This window comes from Pipra filicauda, unplaced genomic scaffold, assembly GCF_003945595.2.
Source record: "Pipra filicauda isolate LSUMZ 115617 unplaced genomic scaffold, ASM394559v2 scaffold602_size241134_pilon, whole genome shotgun sequence".
NCBI classification, from domain to species: domain Eukaryota; kingdom Metazoa; phylum Chordata; class Aves; order Passeriformes; family Pipridae; genus Pipra; species Pipra filicauda.
In genome coordinates, this window is record NW_024104757.1 from 182,217 (window position 1) to 205,104 (window position 22,888).

The following is a 22,888-nucleotide window of genomic DNA, read 5'->3' on the forward strand; positions in this document are numbered from 1 at the left end:
AGCTGGAAAGAGGAAAATCTCATCCACAGCTGCCGCTCGCTGCGTGCGAGTCCTTCCCTCCGAGGCAGGTCGGGCTGACAGCTCTGTGATCAGAGGGGAAGCTGCTGGGGCTGGGTGCTGCAACAACATCCCCAAAAGTCTCTCAGCTGGGGGCTGGGGGCTGGGGGAGGGCGCCAGGAACACCGTGGGCACAGGGAGTGAACCACAGCGTGGCCAGAGACCAGGCACTGGTGGCACCGCAGGGACCACGGGCTGGGCTCCCTCCTCCCCGCTGCCCCCGAGGGGCTGGGTGAGCTCCTGGAGGTCTGTGCACCTCGGTGTCAGCTCCTGTTTTCATCCCAGCAGGCTTTAGGGAAACCTGCACTGGAATAAACCACTGCTCTAGTTTCCTCCCTGCCCAGCAAACGCTCCCAACAACTGCTCTGTGCTGCTTCTCCCCGGGCACAAACAGAACTGGTGCAGGCAGGACACACAAGGACCTTGCCCCTTCCTTCCCTGCCAGCAAACATCCGTGTGTCAGCAGCAAAGGGCAGAGAGAAATTCCTGGAGGTAAGACCTGGCAAAGCCTCTCAGGACTGGCTGCATCCCAGGGAAAACCCTTGGCATCCCAGGGATAGCACAGGTCCTGCTCTGGGCTGTGCAGGGGAGGGGAGATGGGCTTTCAGGGTGCCCAGGATGTGTTTTGTCTGGTGCTGAGGCATCTGCCCAGAAGAAAACCACCAGTGCCCAGTGGAGGCAGCTCCCTGCAAGGCAGGGACTGGGGAGAATCTCCAGCACAAGCCTCTTCCTTGCTGAATTCACCTGTATTAGTTCATTAGTGCTGTGATTCCCCAGGCAATAAATGCTTTAATGGCACATCGAGTCCCTCCTGCTCGAAACTGCAGCCCTGCTGTCCCAAGAGTCTGACCCCCTCTGCCCTGACAGGCTGCAGAGAAACTTTCCTGCTGCCTTCTTCTGGCTGGAAGAGGCTCAGGATTCCTTCCAAGAGGTGCTGAGTGCTCGGTGGGAGCTCCACAGCTCTCGGCCTCATCCTGCCCTTGGCTGGTCCAGTTTTCTGAGGGCTGAGCCCCCCCACAGTGAAATCCCTGGGAGCCAGGGGCTGCTCAGCTCAGCATCCCACCCACAGTGTCACAGGAGGGCTCCGGGGCTGCTGATGTCACCAAAGGGCTCTCAGGGCTGTCGATGTCACCAAAGGGCTCCTCCCAGGGCTGTTGGTGCTCTGCTTAAAACCAGAGGGAAATGCTGCCTTTGCAGGAATTTCTAGCCTCGGGGTACAAAGCACGAGGCTGTTCCATCCCCGTGCACCAAACAACTCGATCAGAAGCTTTCCCAAATCTCAGAAAAACAGCTCTGGAGGCTCATCCAGTCGTGGTGCCTCACACAGTCCCGGTGCTCTGCCCCAGAGCGGGGTGCCCTGGCACTGGAGGCTGCAGCAGGTCCGGGCAGAGATCACCCTTCCCCAGGCTCCAGCAGCATCCAAGGGGCCTCAGAGCAGGACTTCAAAGGGCTCCACGTGTCCCGTGCCAGATGGAGCAGGCTGGAAGTGGCTGGAAGTGGTGGGTGGGGTGGTACATGTGCGACCCCACGAGGGCACAGAGCCAGAGCAGCCCCGGGGACGATTCTGAGATCAGAGCAACCCCAGTGCTGAGCTGTGCCCTCCCCTCCCCTGTGCCTTGGAGACATCCAGCACTGCCCCACCATCTGCCAGCACTGGCATTCCTGCAGCCCAGCCACTGATGCCACTATTTTTGACTAAGTAAGGCAGTTCCAGGAAAAAAAAAAACAACATAAATTGAAATACAGGTTTAAGGCAGGACTGTTCTGGATAAATCTGCTCTCTTGTTGTCTCACAGATTTAATCAATTAGCACCACAGAAGAGGTCTGCATTTGCAGATGCTGGGGCTGGTTCTCCTTGTGTTCATGCTGCTGCCAGTCGGGAATCAAGTCCACAAAACTACAGAGAGCAAGAGGAAAATACCAGTTGTGTTGCCCAGCACACAGCCTTCACTTGCTGGGTTTAGAGCTCCTCAGAAGCCCCTGGGGTATAACCAACTTATTTATAGCTGTTTACTTACTAAACACACACAAGGGAAGGCCAAATGTCAAGGCACTGCTGCAACTGAGCTGGGCCCTGCACATCACACACGGGGATGCTGGGCCTGCTCGGGAGCTGGGGATGGAGCAGAGCCAGCCAAGGAATGTGGGTCCTGCCTGGAAGCTGGTGCTGCTTGTAACCCCCCACCCCAAACATCTGGGAACCCATCACCTCCTGACTGGGGGGTCACCTGTCCCAGGAGTGCAGTCCCCATTTATCTGCCTGTACAGATGATCTCCTCCTTGGGCTTTCATATTTTTAGCCCTTTCACACGAGCAGCTAACAAGGAAATGTCCAAGCCAGGTGTCACACACAGAGAAGAGGTGATGGGGCTCATCCAAGGGCGGTGGGAATGTGTTCCCAGAGCACTGCCTGGGACCCCTCCAAAACTTAGGTGAATCTTGGTGTCACTGCTGCCAAGTCCTTTATCCTCTCCTTATGAAATATTCCAGGGAAATGTGTGCTTCCAGCACAGGCACTGAGGTTTTGCAGGAGGGCAGAGCACCCTCCCCATGCCTGGTGGCCTGAAGGAATGATTTTCCAGGGGCTCTGTCCCCATCCTGCTTTGTGCCGGACCCTGCTGGGAAAGCCCCAGTTGGCATCTCCCACGGGATGGAACACCTTCCAGGCTGGCAGGAGCCTGGATCCAGCAGTGTGCCAGTGCTCCCTGCCCAGCTGGGCAGGGTGGAGCAGGGTGAGCTCCCCGGGATGGAGCAGGCACAGCTGATCAGCCGTGACTCAGCACCGCCCCGAGTGTGAGGAATGAGGGCTGACCCTGTGCCAAGGGGCAAACCCTGCTCCTGGCTGTCACCTGGCACTGCCCAGCCCACAGGAAGCACAGGTGCTCCCAGGCAGGCACAGGCAGGTCCTGCCAGGCTCACAGACCGGGGCTGTGGTTGGTCTGGCTGGCTGTGAGCAGAAGGACGTGGTCCAGGACAGGCACCTGGACATCTGGGTTGGGCCGCCTGTGAAGGGCTGCACATAATCCAAGTGTCCAGGAGTTCTGTTTAGAGGAGGAAAAAGAGGAGCCCAGTCATTTGGAGTCGTGCCAGAGGAGGGTCAGGTTGGATCTCAGGAAGAGGTTCTTCCCCCAGAGGGTGGTCGGGCACTGACCAGGGTCCCCAGAGCAGTGGGCACGTCCCCAAGGCTGCCAGAGCTCCAGGAGGGTTTGGACAATGCTCTCAGGGACAGGGGGGATTTTGGGGTGTCCGGGAGTTGGACTTGATGATCCTTGTGGGCTCTTTCCAATGCAGGATATTCCAGGGGTTTATGGTCTCTCTGGGATGTTTGGGCACATCATCTGGGGTCCAGAAGTGACACAAGTGACACCAGGCAGCCCCCCTGCATGGAGCAGGCCTGGGGGGCCCAGAGCATGGCCCTGGGCAGGCTGTGCTCCTGCAGTCCTGCTCTGGGGAGCAGGATACAAGGCATTTTTCCCTGGGTAGGGGGCAGTCAGCATCATGGATAATTGCAGGAGCCTTTTCCTGGAGAAGGGGCTTTTCCCCTTGTGCCCCGTGTCCCTCTTTGATCCCTTCCTGGCTCTTTTCTCCAGCCCTCAGCTCCTTGGCTGTCCTGTCCCCCTGCTCCAGGCACAGGCAGGCTGTCCCCGGATTCCGAGGCGATCGCGGGAGTTTTTGGAAAATGCTTCCACCTCGTGGTCCTCTGGAGAAACGACTGCCTGGGAAACGCCGGGTTGCTCCCCTGAAGCCCGGAGAGACGCAGAACCCGGGCCGTGCTCTCTGCTCGCTCTGGTGCCTGGGACGTCCCTCTGCTCAGCCCTGGCACTGCCCGGGTGCTGCTGCATCCAGGGACGGGCACGGGCGCATCCCGGGGGATAAGCACGGGCTGTCCCCGGGGCTGAGGAGGAGTTAAAGCACCCCGTGGTCTGTTCAAACCCAGTCCTCCCAGTGCTCCCAGCCCGCGTGTGCTCACACGAGCGCCTGCAGAGCTCAGCCCCGGGTGCCGGAGCTGCCGAACCAGTTCTGCCGGGGGACAGCACCGCCACTCCTGGGTCCCCTCCAAACGCTGCCTGTGCAGGCAGGTGGGGTGGGGAAGGAGTGGAACGGCCTTGAGTGCACGGTGGGAAGCACCAGGCACCTTGTCACTGCACCAGGCAGCCTCCCCTGGCTGGGAAGTGCTGCAGGGAGGGGGATCACAGCCCTGTGGGGGTCCCTGTCCCGCTTCTGCCACCAGCACAGTCTGAAACGCTGGGAAAGGCACTTCTGCTGCATCCTGGGAGATCCCTGATCTCCAATTCTCCAGGAAAAAAACATCAGCTTTCACAAAGATCTCCTGCTAGGACATAGAGGTGTTCATAGAATCACAGAATCCTCAAATAGTTTGGGTTGGAAGAGACCTTGGAGATCACCCAGTGCCACCCCCTGTCATGGTTCCACTGTCCCAGGTTGCTCCAACCTGGCCTTGGACACTCCCAGGGATGGGGCAGCCACAGCTTCTCTGGGCAACCTGTGCCAGAGCCTCCCCACGCTCCCAGGGAAGAATTCCTTCCCAATATCTCACCTGAACCTCCCTTCCTTCAGCTTAAAGCCATTAAAGTTGTTCTGGCTGGGGTTTGTGCAGGATCAGGATGAAACACTTGCAGTTTTCTCCCAGGCCACAACTGTTACACTTCACATTAAACGTTTCTGAGACAAATGATCCCTCTCTTGCAATTCTCAGGCGACGTCTCGTTTCTCCACAAACAGCCTCCTGCCCTGCTGGCAGGTGGATTTTGGAGAAACCACTTAAAAACCTGGCAGAGCTTTCTTTCCCCACATGCTGCTACAGGAACCAGGTGGGCCTTTGTGAGAACACTGGGATTTAGGGCGGCTGAAACATCCCCAAGGATGGATTAACTGTCCCTCCTTTCTTCCCTCCGTGGAGCTCGGCAAGTGCTGTAGAAATCCAGCTCAGAATGTGTATTTTAGAGGATGTAACCCCTCTTTTCCAAACAGTTTTCAGTCTCAATATTAACTGCAGCTGAGCTGTCCTGCAGCTTGCAAGGCTGTGAACCCCCTGCAGGAAGGGATGTTCTGCTCACCTGTGCCTGCCCAGCAGCAAACACAGCCTGACCACATCCCTGATCCTGTGAACATCACATTTCCCCCCCCCCCCCACACACTCCAGCCTTGCAGGAACTCACCACCCTGCTCATCCACATGCTGGGGTGACCTGCCCCTGGGCAGCAGCACCAGAAATCCCTGTTTGTCAGCAGTTCTCCAAGTTCCTGGGGCTTTGCCAGGTCACCAAGGTGTTTAACTCCAGCCAGCAGTGCCCCAGGTCCAGAGGTGCTGCCGAAATCTTCCTCCTGTGCATCAAACAAATGGCAAAGTCCTCAGTTCCCACACAGAGAATGGGATGCTCTTGCAGCCTCGGGGTCTACTGAGGAATAAAACACATAGAAGGAATTCTCTGCCACCCTAAGGATCTCCCCTGCCCAAAGAGAGGTGAGTGGGTGTTTGCTGAGCTTAGTTTTGTAGCAGTGGTGGTGTAAAGTGATGATGTTTTTAGTAGTTTTTGCTTTTATTAAAAAACAAAGTCCACGAAGATGGCAAATCCATTTGTGCAAAACACACCCTCTAATGCCAGGGAGAGGAGCAGAGTGCCATGGCAGTGCTGCAGTGGGGTGGCAGAGCGGGATCAGAGATGGGAAGTGCCCTCACACCCTCACTGAGGTGGCAGCTGCTTCCCCACAGCCAGGAAAGGGGCTCCCCATCCCTGATCCTGTGGAGACTCTGCACAGAAGTGACATCCCTGCTGTCACAGCCAACACCACACACACGGCAGAAACCTTTCAGAAGACACAACCAGGCTGCTCGTGTCCCATTTGTGCTCACACAATCCCTGACCCAGCCTCAGCTTGAACAGTCTGCGGAGTGAAAGCCATTCCCGGGAGGAATCGGGAATTAATGCAGCAGAGTGAGCAAACCTGCAAAGCACAATACGTGTGCTTGGAAATGGTGGTACCCAAGAGACACAGCGGGGCTCCTTGTAATCACACAGGGCTGGACTCATTTCTCCTGTTATAAAGGACCTCAAATTTTGCAAGAAAAGTGGTTTTGGTTGCAGGGGGAGCTTTCCCAGCGGGACTTGAGTGAAACTCGGCGGCTCCACCGGTGTTTGCAGAGAGCCTGGGAGAGCAGCCCCGCACAAACGCTGGATTCTCCCGCTGCCACCGCTTTAGACATTCGGCTTTCACCCGGCAAGATCGATCCTGCACGGGGCCGACAGGTAACAGGTAGGCAGGGTTTGAAGAAGGCTTATAGCCGGCTTCCTTTTCCCGGGAACACAACGCGGGGAGAGGCATCTTTAAAGGCAGGCAGGACACGGCCCCTGCTCTCCTGGCCGGGGCTCAAGCGAAGATCGCTCCCCGTTAATGAGAAGGAAGTCGGGAGCGGCGGGATCGGGAAGCGCTTTGTTCAGCCCATACGGCCAGTTGGCACGTCGGGACCTACCGGGGGTTAATCAAAAGGCGGTGAGAAACCTGCCAGTCGCCATACGAGCCGCCGTCCCGAGGAAATTAAAAAATCAGGCACCATATGCCGCGCGGCCCCGGGGAGGGAGCGGAGCGTCGGGAGCGGCGTCCGCATCTGCCCGGGGCGGGTGCGCTCCGGGCCGGGAGGGAGGGAGGGAGGGGGGTCCGGCACCTCCTGCCCCCGCCCTCCCGGGCAAGGACAGCGCCGGGGAAATGAGGGGAGCCGAGGGGAAGGATGACACATGTTCAGCCCGGCCCAGTGGCAGAGCAGCCGGCGAGGCAGAGCCAATGGCTGCTTTTCATGCTCAGTGAGTCCGTCCACCTCCACCCCCCTCCCCGGGTCCTTAAGTTGCAGCTTTTAACTACCTCGGTGTTCAAAGCAAATATGATGCTCAGCGTGAACAGAAGGAAGAGCCTGCTGACAGGTAGACAGCATGGACACTGATCCCGGCAGGGCCGGCTGCTGAGAGAGGTACGTGCTTTCCAAGGCAGGGATCCGAAAGCAATCACATTTGGGATGCAAACTCGGAGCAGACTTTAATTTTCCAGCAGGGGGAATATGGAAATCTGGCTCGCTCGAAATGATTCATCTCCCCCCCCGCCCCGTTCCCACCACCGCCACCTCCCCTCCCCCTGCGTCCTCTCCCCATCCCTCCCAGCACAAACGCTTCGCCGCAGCCTCTCCATCCCGGTACCTCCGCCCTGGGAGTCCTGGCGCTCCCCGCTAAAACCGGGAGCGGAGGTTTAAGCGGGACCTGGGGACAGGGTGGTCCCCGCGGGGTGGGTGGGCTCGGGAGCCGGAGCAGGGGCAGGTTGGCTCGTGCCAGAGGCTGAGCGGGGATCCCGGCTGGCAAGAACCATCCCTGGGGAGCCGGCACGGCCCTGCCCGGCTCACGGGAGGCAGCCGGGGGCTCTCCCGAACGGCCGCTTTTCCCTGACAAGTGTCAGAGCCCGGCGCTCCCAGCGGAGGGAGGGGAGGGCAGGGGGGAGCGGTGGAGCAGGGCCGTGGCAGAGTTAAGCTCCCCTCTCCAAGGGCTTTGTGCTCAAAGGCGACCCTGACCCAGCCCTGCGTTAATCTCACCCATGTCCCCTGCCCTGGTCTGGGGAGAGGGGAGGGGGAGGCCTGGCCCAAGGATGTCTCTTCCAGGCACTGTTGCTGGTTGTGTGAGCCCTGGTTGTGTTTGCTGATTCGGGGGAGACCCTCTCCTTTGGCTGGAGTGTGTCCGACCTCTGCGTGGCTGTTGCAGACAGAGAATCCCCCCACACGTCTGGGTGGCACCTCTGGGGAGGCAGAGGGAGGTGGGGGTGACACTGGTGTGACAAAGCCCCTCCTCTGGTGGCAGAGGAAAGTGGCTTCTCTCGCGTTACCGTGTGGGAGGTGTCGGGACTTGCTGCTCCCGGGATTTCTGTGCGATTCCTTCTCACGTTTATAAACACAGAGCTGTTTTCTCAGGCACATCCAGGAGAATTAAAAAGGGGGGAGTTGTGGGGATCCTCCAGCCAGAGCTAGCAGGATCTCCCTGCCTCCTGGGTAGCTTGGAAGAACTTTGATGGGCTTGAGAAGAAGAGGGGAGCCGTGGTGTGCATCCCCTGAGCTCAGCTTTGCTCTGCCCCACCCCGGGGATGGACACAGGGCAGAGTCCTGAGCCAGGGCTGCTCTCAGCGGCCCCGTTTCCCATTTCCACCCTCCCTGCTGTCGGAGGTGATTCTTGCGTCTGTGCCGGTATAAACATTGTCGAACAAATCCTTCCTGGCGGTGATGCCATCAGGTGGCGCTTGGGAATAGGCAGCGTCGCTGTGGGACTCTGGAGAGGGAACACTTGTTGCTGTGAGCTGCACATTGACAGGGCACGGGGAGACGGGGCACCCAGAGCCACTGTGAGCTGCACATGGCACGGGGAGCAGGGAGATGGGACACCCAAAGCCCCTGGGAGCTGCGCATGGCACTGGGAACAGGGAGATGGGACACCCAAAGCCCCTGGGAGCTGCACAAGGAACAGGGAGATGGGATACCCAGAGCCACTGTGAGCTGCACAGGGAACAGGGAACAGGGAGATGGGATACCCAGAGCCACTGGTCATCCAAGGTCACAGCTCTGGAGGTGACACCGAAAAAGAGGAAAGACCTTTTGCAGGTGCTGGGAGGGATGTGGAGATGGGAGCATAAGCATGGAAAGCTTTTCCTCTCAAAGCTTTTCCTCTCTGCAAAGCTTGTTTTTAATTATAGACTATTTCAGGTTTAGGGATGTCTGGCGTGTGACTTCAGCCCTGTCACCTCCGTGGTTCTGTCACAGTGTGACACAGGTCTCGGAGGGAGGCTGCCCAAGGTAAAAGTTTCTGTGCAGTCTGGAGAGCTCTTGGACTCTCAGGAACACTTTTATGGTCAGCCAGATGTGTTCAGGGCAGAGCAGAGTGTTCCCCTGTCACCTCATAAACCCGCTGCTCCTGTGTGGGGCTGCCCCAAACCAGCCTGAACCGTCCTGAAGGGCTGATTAGAACCAGGCTTAGGGAACCACCCATCCCAGGGCACAGAGTTCACCAGGAGGGCCCACACTTAGCAAGGGCCTGTGCAAAGCAGCCAGGAATGGCTGTGGGTACACACAGTGGGGCACAGTGCTGCCCAAACTCACCTGGTCCATCCCAAATCCCACCTCTGTCAGCCCCGGGGCTTGGGGGCTGTTTCTTTAGGGAGCTGCTCATCACTTCCAGGGTCAGAGAGGGTTTGCCAACCCCCCCCCCCCAGGGCCTACACAGCCCAGAGCACAGCCCAGCCCTCCTTCCCCTCAAGGATAACCCTCCCACTGACTTCAAAGCCAAGGCAGCTCGAGAGGACAAAGAGGAGCATTGTGGCTGACAGCGCTTGGGGACACCCCACACAAGTTGTTTGCGGAGATCCCAAATCCAAGAGCATTTTTGCAGCTTGGCTTAAGTGTGCAGAGAGCAGGCAGAGCCGAGGAGGAAAAGAGCTGCTCGAACTAAAGTAAGAGCATCCACGTGGGGGTTTGCATCCAGATTCACTCCATTAGATCCGGCGCAACTTCCACACGGAGACGAAAAGCTCAGGTGCAATCCCAGCTCGGAGGCTGCGCCAGGAACGGGGACCTGGGCGCAAGAGGCTTCAGCAGCAGCTGAACCGGCGCCTTTGGGTGCCCTCGGCGTGGTGCAAAGCACGGGATGAGGCTGCTCCCGGCTCGGCTCCCGCGGCTCTCCCGCCTGCCCGTCGTGCCGGGCGGCTCATCCCGGGGGTGGGAGCGGCCGCAGGGCTCTCTGTGGAGCCGGCGTTCGCAGCCCCGGCTCCGGCACAAGGGAGCACGTCCCCTGTTAATCAGCATTTAATTAAAGGACATGCTGACATTTGGAAATCAGAAACAAGTCTCCTGTGTGGGCTGCCTCTCTCCGCCGCTCGCCTCTTCTCTGAATCACTCCCTGACATTTTGCCAGATTAGGATGTGACTCTCTCTCTCTCTCTCTCTCTTTCTCTCTCTCTCCTTCCTTATAAAAATAAATTGAAAAGGAGAGGCAAAGCCAGCGCTGCTCCTGAGGGAGAGGACACAGGGGATGGGGCTCCCGTTATTCCTGGTCCTCCAAAGACCCTGATGTGGGGTAGGACAGGGATGCTGAGGCGGGGGGTACTCACCGTGTCCCCGCGGGGCAACTGGTTCTGCCTCTCCAAAACCACTCGGAGAGCCGTGCAGGCATCTCGGCTCCCACAGCAGCCCGGGGCCGGGGGACGGGGCTGAGGGAATCACAGTGTGGGTGCTCGGCAGGGAAACAGGGAGTCCCTTGGAGACTTGGAGAGCTTGGGTGGGGAAGGAGGGAAGGACAGGGATGGAGAGACCCTCGGAGTGACCCCGCTCCCAGCGTCACTCCGGGCGCCAGGCTGGGGGCAGGGGGTGAGCCCTGGCTGGCAGCACACAGGGACGGGACAGCCGGGCTGGGGGGGCCTCTCCCCACGGACCCCAGGCGGGACCCTCCTTTTCCCTCAAATTTCCATTCACCAGCCACCCCCCCGCAGTGAAACCCCCCCCCCCGTGCCCGCCACGTCCCCCCCCTGTGTACCCTCCTGTGCACACGCGGTGAGCCCGGCGTGGACCCCACGTGTCACCCCCCGGGTGTCCCTCTGTTCCCCCCGGCGAATCCCCCCGTGTACCCCACGTGTCACCCCCCGAGTGTCCCTGTGTACCCCCAAGTACCCCCCGGTGAATCCCTGCGTGTCCCCCCGTGTATCCTCCTTTTAAGCCACATGTACCCCCCTTGCGCCCCCCGCGTGTCCCTCCCGTGTCCCCCCCGTTCACTCTCTGCGTGTCCCACCCCCCGATGCCGCCACCCCCGCCCCCCAAACCGGCCCGGGCATAGCGGGGCCGGGGGTCCTTTCCCCTCCCGGCCCGGGGACGGGGGGTCCCCCGGCTCGTCCCTCCGCCCACCCCCGCAGGGTCCCACCGTGGTGTCCCCCCCCTCCTCCCGCACCTTCTGCCGCGCTGAAACGGGGCCAGCGAGTCTGTTTATCTGCTCGCCCGTTCCCGAGCTGGGAAATGCAAACAGCAGCGAGCACCGGGGGAGGGGGGGATTGGGGGGAACCCTCACCGTTCGCTTCCCCTCGGCTGCTCATTTCAACCTTCTTTCAAGCAGAAATTACTCACATTAATCAGGAGTGGGAATGTGTTTGCAGCCCTGCAGATTTGGCAGCGCGGAATCAAATTCCATCAGTAGCAGCAGGAGGACGGGAGCCTGTATCTGCTGTGCACAGCCTAATAGAGCCATTGCCGGGGGAAATTGGATCCGAGAGCTCCCCTAAATTAATCTACCCTTTAAAAAAATGCCAAGAGATCTACATGACAAATGAGCGCTTGCAACGGAAACAGATGCAAACACCCAGCGCATCACATGGGGCTGGAGCTGCCCCGGGGCCGGCAGCTGCGGGGGGGAGAGGGGCACAAAAAACCTCCAGCAACTGGGTCCCTGGACCTGCAATCCGGGTGGGGAGAGCTGCGGGAACAGCAGAGAGGAGCAAAACTCTTAACAGATCATTAAAGGCTCACGGAAAGGAAGGGAGGGGGTGTTGTCCCAAATCTGGGTTCTTTCACCCAGTGTGCAAGAAGCTGATCCACACACGGGGTTGAGGTGTTTGATTTATTCACAGCTCTCTGCAGAAGGGGGTGCTGGGGGGTCACCCAAACTCTGAAATAATCACAGACTGGTTTGGGTTGGAAGGGACTTTAAAGATCACCCAGTGCCACTCCTTGCCATGGGCAGAGACATCTCCCACTAGCCCAGGTTGCTCCAATCTGGCCTTGGACACTTCCAGGGATGAAGCAGCCACAGCTTCTCTGGGCAACCTGTGCCAGGGCCTCCCCACCCTCCCAGGGAAGAATTCCTTCCCTATATCTAACCTAAATTTCCCCTCTGTCAGTTTGAACCCCTTACTCTTTGTCCTGCCACTCCAGTTCCTGAGGAACAGACCCTCCCCAGCTTCTTTACAGCCCCTTCAGGTGCTGTGAGGTCTCCACACAACCTTCTCTTCTCCAGGCTGAACAGCCCCAGCCCTCTCAGCCCATCTCTGTCCAAAGCCCCTCTCCTGCTCCCCAGGATCGGTGCCGGGGGCTCGGAGCCATCCCCAGTACGGGCCCCAGAGGTGCCATGGGGCAGCCAGGAGAAGCCCAGCGAGGCAGAGCCAGGGCTGTGGGGCAGCAGCAGGTGCTGCCAGGCTGCTCCCACCACCCCCCCACCGTGGCAGGGGGGAAATCAGGGCAGGGGGGGGTCCTGGGGTCCTGACTCCATGCCGGGGGTTGGGGCGCAGCTGCCACGGTTCCTCTGCTGTAATAGAGCTGCTGCTGCTGCTGCTCCAAGGTGATTGCTGCTTTATTGGCTTATTTTTAGTCGTGTGGCCGCATTGGGAGCAAGATGGATGGGGCTTGTCTTGCCTTGGGAGAGACTTTTGTTGCAGCAGGAGCCCGGGCACGAGGCGGGAGCGACTGCTCTGAGAGCTGCCTTGGAAACGGAGGGAGTGAAGCTCCCCAGGGCAGGGAGGAGCTCTCCAGCCCCCCATTCCTGCCCCAGGAAGGGTCTGTAGGGTGGGCATAGAGGGGCCAGGCCAGGTGTGTGGGCTGCTTGATGCTGGGCAGTTACCTCCAGTGGAGGATCCCCAGTTGTGGGGGGTCCCACCGACACATGCGGTGGGAAAATCCAAGGACCCACGTGGTGGTCAGGGTCTTGTCTGCCCTGAGGGTCTCCCATTCCAGGAGTCTGTCTTCTCACAATCAGACAGCAGGAATGCTGCTGGGCCCATCTCCAGGAGATGCCCCCTGGCCAGGGCTGATCCCTGGAGGGGAGGGCAGTGCCCTGCTCTGTGTCCGAGCTCCGTGTGCAAGTTGGGTTTGCAACCCAAGTGGAGTTGCATGATGGCAACTGGGAAAATAAATCTTTCTCGGGTGAGTTTTGCTCCCTGATCAGATGTGCTGCCGGGGGGTTTTGTTGCAGGAGGTTTGTTCTGTTGCCTACAGAAAATCCAGGGCCGGGTGTCAGGATTTTATGGCGACGGGAAAGCGAAAACACCCGGGGAGCTGGATGAGGAAGAGTGTGACCTTGTTTAAAGGATCAGGAGTGTGTGGACAGTGTGTGGCAATAATTGGGTGTCTCTGTGTCCCCCCCAGTCCCATGGGGATGGGTGTTGCCCAGGGAGCAGAGCCTGAGCACCCAAGCTCGTGTGCCCTGGTCCCGTGGCTGCTCCTGGAGTGGTGGGAACTGTGGCCAGCGAGGCCACAGGGAATATTGATTGGTTTTCCAGTGTAACCTGACAGAGCCTATTCTGCTGATGTAATGAAGATGGATGATCCCATCCTCCCTCACTGGTGCTTTGGGGAAAGGGAAAATTATTTTCTGCATCCTGGAGGGATGTGCCACAGTCCTCCTGTACCTCAGCTCATTTCCACTGCTCCTGCTGGTTTTCTCTGCTTTCCATCCTCGTGGTTCTCTGCCTTCCCGTGTCCCAGCACTGCACTGTCTCATCCCACCACATGGATCTGGTGCTCAGGCTGGGGAGCAGCTGAGCCTGGCCCAGACCATCAGGGGTGCAGACCTTGCTGCTGGGATGAGCTGGGAGAGGGCTTGTTGCGGGTGGAATTCCTTTTCCCGTGGTGGAAAGCTCTCCCACCGGGCCTCACCACAGCCAGAGTCCCGATCCAGCCTCGCTCCACAGCTCACCTCTCCCTCCTCCTCCGCCTTTGCTCCGTGTCTCCTGTTCTTCCTTTGCTTCCCCCACCAGTGTCCGCCTGCACGTGCGTCTCCTCCTCGGGGCTGAGGCAGCCCAGCAGCCCTGGGCACCCCAGCTGCCAGCCCAGCTTGCTGCAAACACATCCCACCTCCCACACACGGGCAGATCTCCCACTGGTGAGCCCAGTTCCTGAGCCCCAGAGCCTCATCTCTGGACCTGTTCAATGCCAAGTGAGGTTGATGAGCTCCTTCCACAGCCTGAGCTGAGCGTTTGGGAAAGTGCAGCCTGACCAGCAGTGATGAATCCACCTCTCTGCTGTGACACCAGGCTCGAGCACTCACATGGCACAAGGCACTTATGTACAGTCATAAAAGTGATTTAAAATTGGACGGGGGTTTAAAAGAAAAAAAACCCCGAGCTCACCAATTCCCGGGTCTGTATTTCTTCTCGTAGCCTTTACCCTCCGGGTTTCATGTTTTCAGGCTTTTCTCAACAAACAGCACAGTTGGAAATGCTACAGTGTTTTTCTATCAGAGCTGAGAATCCTCCAGAATCACGGGGCTGTGGGAAGAAAGAGAAGTACCAACTGCTGGAATGCACGAGGTGTGATCTCCAGAGCCGCCAGCACCTCTGCAAAGGAACCATCCCTGCTTCAGGAGTCTGCTGAGTCTCATTGCTGTCCTCTGCCAGATCCAAACCCCAGCATTTCACAGACCTGGCATTCCAGGTCTGCCCCAATGCCCGGCACCTCCCTCACTTCCAGCTGAGCATCCATCCCGGGAAAACACCCAGTCGTGGAACAAAGATTTCCAGGGATGCAGAGAGCCAGTGATAACCACAGCCCACGTGTTAAACCTCTGAGCCTCTTAAGGCTGTTTTTGGGTGGGATCTCTGGCGTTCCAGCCAAGTTCTACGAGGGGATGAATAAATTCTTGTAAAACCAAGGGGAAATAATCCTGTAGCAAACACATGGCACCTTTTCGGCCTCATGAGTCCACTTGGATATTCATGGCAGGGCAATTACTCTTTTGCCCAGCTCAGGGAACTAATTTCCTAAGTAGTACAACTCCACCAGGAGAGGAGAGCTGGTCAGGGAGTTAGGGAGGAGGGGAAACCACAGTGCTCAGTGATTTTGAATTAAATACTTTAAAAATAAGGCACCCCAAGCACCTGCCTGTCGCTGGAGGCAAACAATGAACGCAACAATGAACTTTTTGGTGGCCTGGGTGGCATTTTTGTAGTGGGGTCATTTTGGGGAAGAGCTTTGGAGGGTCCAGGTTGCCGGGAGCACATCCACGTGTTCCACAGCCACCTTTTCCTCCTGCTCCCAGCAGACAACTCCAGCCAAACATCTGGCAAAGCTGTGGCCCGTGGCAGGCCGGGCTGACAGTTCCTGGGAGATCAACCCCCCGAGCACCATCCCTTGGTGGGAGCTCACTCACAAAGGCAAGAAAACGGAAGCAAATCTTACATGACACATTTATTTTTGTCATCTATTTATTAGCTCAGAGCAAAAGTCCTGCTGCGCTGCATTCTGGGGATTATGCAAATGAGGGACATCAAGACAATTAAAAAAAAAGAAGCCCAAGTGAGCACAATGTCAGAGCTGGAGCAGATGCTGAGGGGCAGCACAGCCCCCCCCGACCGCTCCTGGTCTGCTCCAGATCCAACATATCACCCCATCCAAACCCTCCCCGTGTGGACAACCCAGCCAAGCAGCTCATTAGGCCCAGCAGTTAATGAGCTGCCCAACACACCTCCCAGGGTGTTGCCCTCATCTGTATCCCCATCCCTGTTCAGGGGGAGGATGTGCAGGATGGACCCTGCCCCGAACTCCTCCCGTCACAGGTTTTACCTCGATCGCCGCGGCCAAAATTAACAGTTAGAATCGGATTTAAGGGGTCGTTTAGGGGGCTGCCCACAGGGCAGAGAGCAGGGAGGGTCCTTGTCCCCCCAAAAAGGACCTCCTGTGTCCCCACGGGGAGCAGCCCGGTGGAAGGTGAGGTAATGCCGTGCTCCTGCCGGGTCGGGCGCTGCCACGGGAGGAGGATCTGGCGCCCAAGCCTGGCTAAATCCCCACTGAATCACCCGTTGTTACACTGACAGCTCGGGATTTAGGAGAGCTAAAGTGGATGGATAGCAATGAGCTGCGGGAGGAAAAGAAGGAAAAAAAAAAAAGGTCCCAAATCCGACTTGTCTTTACTTTGCTTTGCCAAGCCCCGGAGGACTCGGGATGTGTGTTTGGGATTTAATCCTGTCTGAACCCCTCTAGTTTGAGACAGAGGTGGAGGGAGAGCTTAAGGCGGCTGAAGTGCATGTCGAGAGCTGCTCCCAAGGACAGCTCCTGCCCCGGCTGCTCCTGGAAGCGGGAAAGCGTTTCCCAAAAGCCTGTGGAAGAGCACAGGCAGGCTGGCGCTGGGAGACAGGCAGAGACGCAGGGAACAGCCAGGGAAACACGCTCGCATCCCCACTCCGCTAATTACACTCATTAGGGAAGGAATGCTGCCTCCGATTTCCAGCTCCACCAGCTATTTTTAATCCCCCTGCCTGCTGAAAGCGCGCACCGGAGACCTCGGGTGGGTTTTTTTTTTTTTGGTTTTGTGGTTTTTTTTTTCTTCTCTTGCTGGAAACGGGGATTTCTCCTCCCAGGTCAGAGGCTCTTTTGTGTCTGCTTGGCTGGGAGACGGGGCCGGAGACAAAGCAGGAAGGGAGAAAAGAGGGAGAGAGGCGAGCCGGGGCGAGCCGGCATCCCTGCCCCGGGGAGCGGGATGCGGGAAGCTGGAAGGGATGCAGAGGAGTGCGCGGCTCCGGTGGGGAGAGATAATTTATGCACAACCTCAGCTCGGGGTTGCGGGCGGCCGTCCCCAGCCGGCGTGGGAGGGAGGGAGGCCTCTCCCCATCGCCCCTTCACCCGCCTCCTCCCGCCCCGCAGCCACACACAGCCACACAATCCCCTCACAATTAGGAAGACACCTATTCAGCACCGCTCTGGCATCGCTGGGCTTTTGTTCCTTCTCTTCTCCGCTGGCAAAGCTCTCTCTCCCTTCCCTCCGCTCGGCTCTGAGCAGCGCCCGGCGGTTCCTTAAGTTGCTTTTTCATAATCTCCACCAAAGAATCGCCGGAGTCCCGCGGTTGAGGCTGCAGGAGGAGAGAGAGGAGGAGGGGGAGGCCAAAAAAAAAAAAAAAAAAGGAGGAAAAAAAGTAAGACGGCGTTTTTTTTTTTTTCTCTCTCTCTCTCTCTTTCTTTGTCTGGAGTGTTGCCTGGAGGAGTTGTGCGTGTGAGGGTGAGCGGGAGCACTGGCTGGGATGGGATGGGCGAGGAGCACACGCAAACCACCCGCAGGCACCTGCACCCCGCGCTCCGGGAGTGTTACCTGTGCAGCGTCCTCGGGGATGCCTCTCTAGGAGCATCCCAGAGCAACCCGAGCCCTTTATCCCTCGGTGGCGTGGGTCGGAAATGCGTTGGTGCATGTGGATGTGCAGATTTCAGCCTGTTTGCAGTGTTGTAGCTGAGGGGTGGCACTGGCTTGCTGTAGTTCTGTTCCTGTGGATGTAGTGGATTAGCTGGGAAAATTTAAATTCTCTTTGCTTTAAGTGAGAATAATCACCAAGTTGTCAAAATGCATCCCTACATGAAGGTCTGTGAGGGGGTGTGTGTGTATATTCGTGTATATTTGCATTACTTATGTTGACACAGAATTACATGCAACACATGTTAACGTTCTTATCGGCTAAATTACACGTGAGCTCATTAACTGTTGGATTCCAGTGCTGGAATGAGTGTTCCTGTACATGAATATGTGTTTGTGTAATGATAGATGATATCAGATATGTAAAACTTGTTGTATATGGTAAGTTTTTTTGTCTTACCCAAGTGGCAGCCGTGTGAGGGGGGCGGGTTGTGGGACCGGGGTGTGTGTGTGTGTGCAAACACTTTGGCATTGTTTAGAGGGGGTATAAAACCCGTGGATCAGCTCCTGTCTGCAGGTAAAAGAAACTCTGCCTGGTGCAGAGGTGCATTTGGGTTTCTGGAGGGCAAAGAGCGGATTTGGGAGTGCCTGCGCCTCGCTGAACCTCCCCGAATCCTGCGAGGAGGTGCCGGTGTGCTCGGCAGAGCCGGGCGTGCCGTGGGACTGCAGCCGAGCAATCCTTCCTTCCCCTGGCTGCAAACTTGCGGCTCCGACAGCAGCGCTGGCATTGGACACATGGAGAGGGAGGCTCTCCGGGTCCTCTCCGATGAGGTAATCCCGAAGAAAGATAAGGGAAGTGGTGCATGTGTTAACCTGAGCGGTGATGTCAGCGAGGGGAAAGGAGATTATTTGCTCGGAGGTAGGAATTGCCTTGATTTCGGTGTCTGATTCCCGCCGTTATTCCGGGAGTGCCAGGGTACCCTCACCAGGGTGAGGGGGTTCTGAGGGCTGGGGGGGGTTTCTGGGGAGCCCAAATGGGTCGCAGTGGCTCGTGCAGTGATTTCAGCACTGTGTGTGTGTGTGTGTGTGCCAGTCCTGCTGCACTCACGTGTCTGGGCTGCGATAGCCCGTTAAGGAGGAGGAGAATTTTCCTCTGCCAGAAGCTTCAGCGACAGAGAGGAGAGGGGAAGGTGGCAGAGCCTCCAGACCCCCCTCCAAGGAGCGGGCTGGGGGTGCCCAGAGGTGCCCAAGCGATGTCCCCTCCTGGTTTTTGCAGACGTCTGTGTGTCCCCAGGGAGTGGTGGCAGACCTTCAGCAGCAGGGCTGGGTGGGACCAGGGCTGGGATGGCTCCAGGCAGGGGGAACAGGCTCAGGTACAGGCTTGGGACACCTCCACACTGCGTTTATGGGGTTGGTTTTCCCTCCAGGTGTGGCTGTGCCTTGGTGGGGGAGCAATGGGACCCCAGGGCCCTGCCCAGCGGGGTGAGAGCAGTGGAGGAAACGCCTCCAAAGCAGAAAAGAGGCACTTTTCTCCAGCAGGATTTCTCCCCGTGCTAATGGATGTCACATTAAGGCACGAGCCTGCAATGACTTGTCAGCAGAACATGATAAATGGCTGGAAACAGGGACCAGCAGGGCCGGGAGCAGCCGAAACACAAATCTCTCATGTCTGTCTCACCTTGGGCCTGACACCCAGGATGCATCCATGATGCTCCCACCCCCTCTCCAGCTGTACAACCTGCCCCTAGGATGTTCCCTCTCCAGGGGCTGATCCATGTGCTGTGTCCTATTCCAGCCCCACATTTCCCACACACGGTGCCCTTGCCTTGCCTGTTGCTCTGAGCTGCAGAGCACAGCCCGTGCTCCAGGCTCAGCCCGGGTTTGGCACTCAGGATCTTCCCCACAGCCAGGGGAGAGCCAAACCAAGAGCCAGCTTGGCCTCTCAGTGCCCAGACAGGGTCCTCCAAAACCCAGGATGCAAAACTGTGCAAGGCTTAACCCCCCTGTGCCTCACACTGGTGCAGGATGGCAGCTCCCACGTGGGTAAGACCATCAACCCCCCCTGTTTCCATCCCAACCATCCCAGTTTTGCTAATCCTCCCTGGCCTGCAATGGGGAGCATCAGCAGGGACACACATGGAGGGTCCCCTCAGCCCCACAGCTGCCACCTCTCCCTGCCGCACTGGCCTCCCTCGTGCATCCAGAGGGCAATTCCCAGTGGGAAGCACAGCAGAGGTGCAGCCAGACAGGGTTGCACAGGATGGAATATCTGCCAGGAACCCTCTGTTGCGTGTGCAGGTTGAGTCAGGGGGGCTCTGGGGGTCAGGGCAGCTGCTGGGCAAGTACAGGGGTCACAGTCTGGTCCTGGGTGGGCACAGTTAAACCCTCTTAAAGGGTTAAACCCTCTCTGAGCCCAGTGCAAAGCCATGGTGTGAGTTCCAGATGAGCACTGGCAGCTGTCCCTGCTCCTGTCCCAGGAGAGAGCTGGGGCTGGGGCTGTTTGAGTTTGTGCATGTGATGGTGAAGTCACATGAAAGGGGGTTTGGGGTCTGCTCTGTGGGGGGTGGAAAGGGCACTTTAGCAGGGCCCCTTCCCCCAGCACAGCCTGTCCCTTATGGACTCAGCCTCGACTGACGGCGGTGGGAGATGGGCTGATCTCTTCTTCTCCCCAAGCTTGTGGTCAGGGTGATGTCTCTGAAGTGACTGGACTCACCTGAGAGAGGTTTGAGCCCTTGGAAGTGTCTCCCAGGGGAGCTGAGGTGGCCTCTCTGGTGATGCTCATCCTGCCTTCGCTTTTTATCTCTGGACAAGCGACCCCACACCCTCACAGAGCTCTTCCCTCACCTTCCCCCTCTCATTCCTCCATCTCTTTGTTCCCTCTGCTCTGGTTGTTTCTGATCACTGAACCCTTCAGATGGTGTTTCTCCATTCCCAAGTCCAAGCTGCTGGAGAACCAAGGGGAGCAGTGCTCACCCTCCTCTCCTCACCCTCCTCCTCCTCACCAGGGATCAACCCCTGGGGTGTGTGGGACAGCTCAGATGGAGTCCCCAAATCCCTGCCAGAGTCAGGGCCATTGATCCCCTCATCCCTGCCAGAGCCAGGCCATTGATCCCCCCATCCCTGCCAGAGCCAGACCATTGATCCCCCATCCCTGCCAGAGCCAGGTCCATTGATCCCCCAATCCCTGCCTGAACCAGGCCATTGATCCCCCCATCCCTGCCAGAGCCAGACCATTGATCCCCCATCCCTGCCAGAGCCAGGTCATTGATCCCCCCATCCCTGCCAGAGCCAAACCATTGATCCCCTCATCCCTGCCAGAGCCAAACATTGATCCCCCATCCCTGCCATAGCCAGGCCATGATCCCACCATCCCTGCCATAGCCAGACCATTGATCCCCCATCCTACCAGAGCCATGCCGTGAATCCCCCATCCCTGCCTGAACCAGGCCATTGATCCCCCATCCCTGCCAGAGCCAAACCATTGATCCCCCATCCCTGCCTGAACCAGGCCATTGATCCCCCTCCCTGCCTGAGCCAGACCATTGATCCCAATCCCTACCAGAGCCAGGCCATCCCTCACCAGCCCTGTGCGGCGCCAGCAAATGCAGACAAACTTCCTCCCCCCACCCCCGGCTCCTGCAGTGTCTCCTGCCTCCCAGCCCAGACTTAATTACAGCTGGGGCTGTGGGAGCTGAAATATCTGTGCCCAGGAATGTGCTGAAAGGCCCGGGAGGATCTTGTTAGCGAGTGACTTACCTGGATTCCCGAGCTGAGCTTGCCCTCCCTTAATGGGCTCTGTGGCAAAGCGATGGTGAGAGTGTGCAGGGACAGATCTGGGTCATTACCTCGCCCCTTCCCTCCCTGCCCCTCTCATCCCTCCACCTGGAAATAAATCCAGAGGAACCAGGGATGCTCTGCCACGTGCAGAGGGGTTTGGGGTTCAGCAGGGCTGTGACCCAGGACACACAGCTCATGGTCTTGGGATCCAGGGGGGGTCTCTCTGAGGATGGTTGGGTTCAGGTGCAGGTTTGCAGAACGCAGGAGCACCCAGGGGGGTCAAACCAAAATGAATTTGTTCTGCGTATTTTCAGCGAGCTGAGAAACAAAATCACTTAGGGTTGCAGAATATTGTGTTTCATCCAGAGAAAAAACCCCTTTCGTTACGTTTCCAGGCACCTAAAAAAAGTAATTTGGGTAAGAAGGAAGGAGAGCTGGAAGTGGCAATGCTGCTCCAGATGGAAAAGTGGGAAGGAAAGGTTGCAGCTTCTCAGAGCTGGTTTTGTACCTAAAGCTGACTGCTACAAACTGACTGGATTTGCAAAATGTTCCTCCTGGCTCCAAGTTGTCCCAGTGGGAACATTTCTGCTCATTAAAGCGACCTCAGGCACCCTTGGAAAAGCCAGTGCTGTGGGAGCCTGGTGCGTGGGCAGCCCTGGGCACCTCAACAGCCCCAGTTTTCATAGACAAGTCCATGACTTAGGGAAAGCCTGGCCCTGGAGTGCCCACTGGAAGAGGAAAACACCTCTCCTGGGCTGCCAGGGTGCCAGGGAGCAATGCCTGCACTCCTGGAATGTGTGGATTCAGAGGGGTGGCCGAGCATCCCTGCGGGAATAAAGCAAAGTGCTACAGTAGCCAGAAATGAAAAGATTCCTTTTCTCTCCTTAAAACAAATCCCTCTGGATTCTGTTCTTCAGAAGGAGTGTGCGATTGCATGTGCACCTGGAAAATGAGGAGGATTTTGGCCCTTCCTCTGGGTTTCCCATGGCTGTGGTGCATCCTGGAGAAGGGAGTTGAGCTCAGCCTGTGCTGCTGGGATGCTGCTGGGGCTGCAAACGTGGATTTATGGAGCACATCTCCCTGGAATGCCTCGATAAAAGGTGCTGGAGACGGTGTGGTCTCATCTGCAGCTCTGGAGAGCTGCGGGGAAGCAGATTGGTGCTGCTTTCCTGAGCCTTACGGGTGTGCTGAGGGATCAGGGGGGTTGCTCAGCTTACCTGGCCTCCCCTTTTTATAGCCTGGAAGATTTATGGGGCATTCTGGAGAGACTTGGGTTATATCTGTGTTGTTAAAGCAGCTATCAGTGGAAAATCAGGTGATGGGAAAGCTGATTAAAATCCATAAATAACCCCAGTATCACCCTATCCATGGGATGTACAAGTGGCAGACAACATGCACCTTCAGCACCACTACAACAAATGCTCTGGAGCCTCTTTTTTCCCTGGTAGATGTTTCTATAAAGCCAAAAAGTCCAACCATAACGACTTGGAGAACAAGGTAAAGGCTGGGAAATGACATTGTTACAATGACAAATATTCTCTGAATCCCCAATTCATGATCCTGGGCGCCTTATAAATGTGATTAGTAGATGTAATCTCGCTGTGCTGGAGCCAGTTGTCAAGACAGCTTGAAAATGGATCGTTGCCCGACTCTGACTTCAACTGGTCCCCAAGTTCTGATAGTTGATGTTTAAAAACTAACCAGGAGTTGGGGTCTGCACACCCTGCCCTGGGGCACGAGCCAGCCTGTGGCTGGGGAGGGGGGAACTGCAGGTGATCCCCTAAAACAAAGGCTAAAACAACCCTAAAGCATCCCCCAAAAGAACCTTCTTGGGATGCAAATAGTATGGATCTATGTGGAAAAAATCCTTTAGGTGTTCCCAGCTCAGTCAGCCTCCGTTCTGGAGTATCTGTCCATCTGTC

At 57.5% G+C, this 22,888-nt stretch overlaps 1 long non-coding RNA gene across 2 annotated transcripts in view; it reads left to right on the top strand.

The window, feature by feature from the left end:
* Window positions 1-6,718: 6,718 nt before the first annotated feature.
* Window positions 6,719-22,888, top strand: part of LOC113991552 — a 33,352-nt gene continuing 17,182 nt past the window's right edge. Inside the window, exons 1-2 of one of the 2 annotated variants that reach the window (XR_005566052.1) lie at window positions 6,719-7,042; window positions 8,807-9,938. This is a non-coding gene — a long non-coding RNA (uncharacterized LOC113991552). Of the gene's footprint in view, window positions 7,043-8,806; window positions 9,939-22,888 lie in introns of those variants that run through there. The other variant, XR_003541949.2, reaches the window with a different exon arrangement.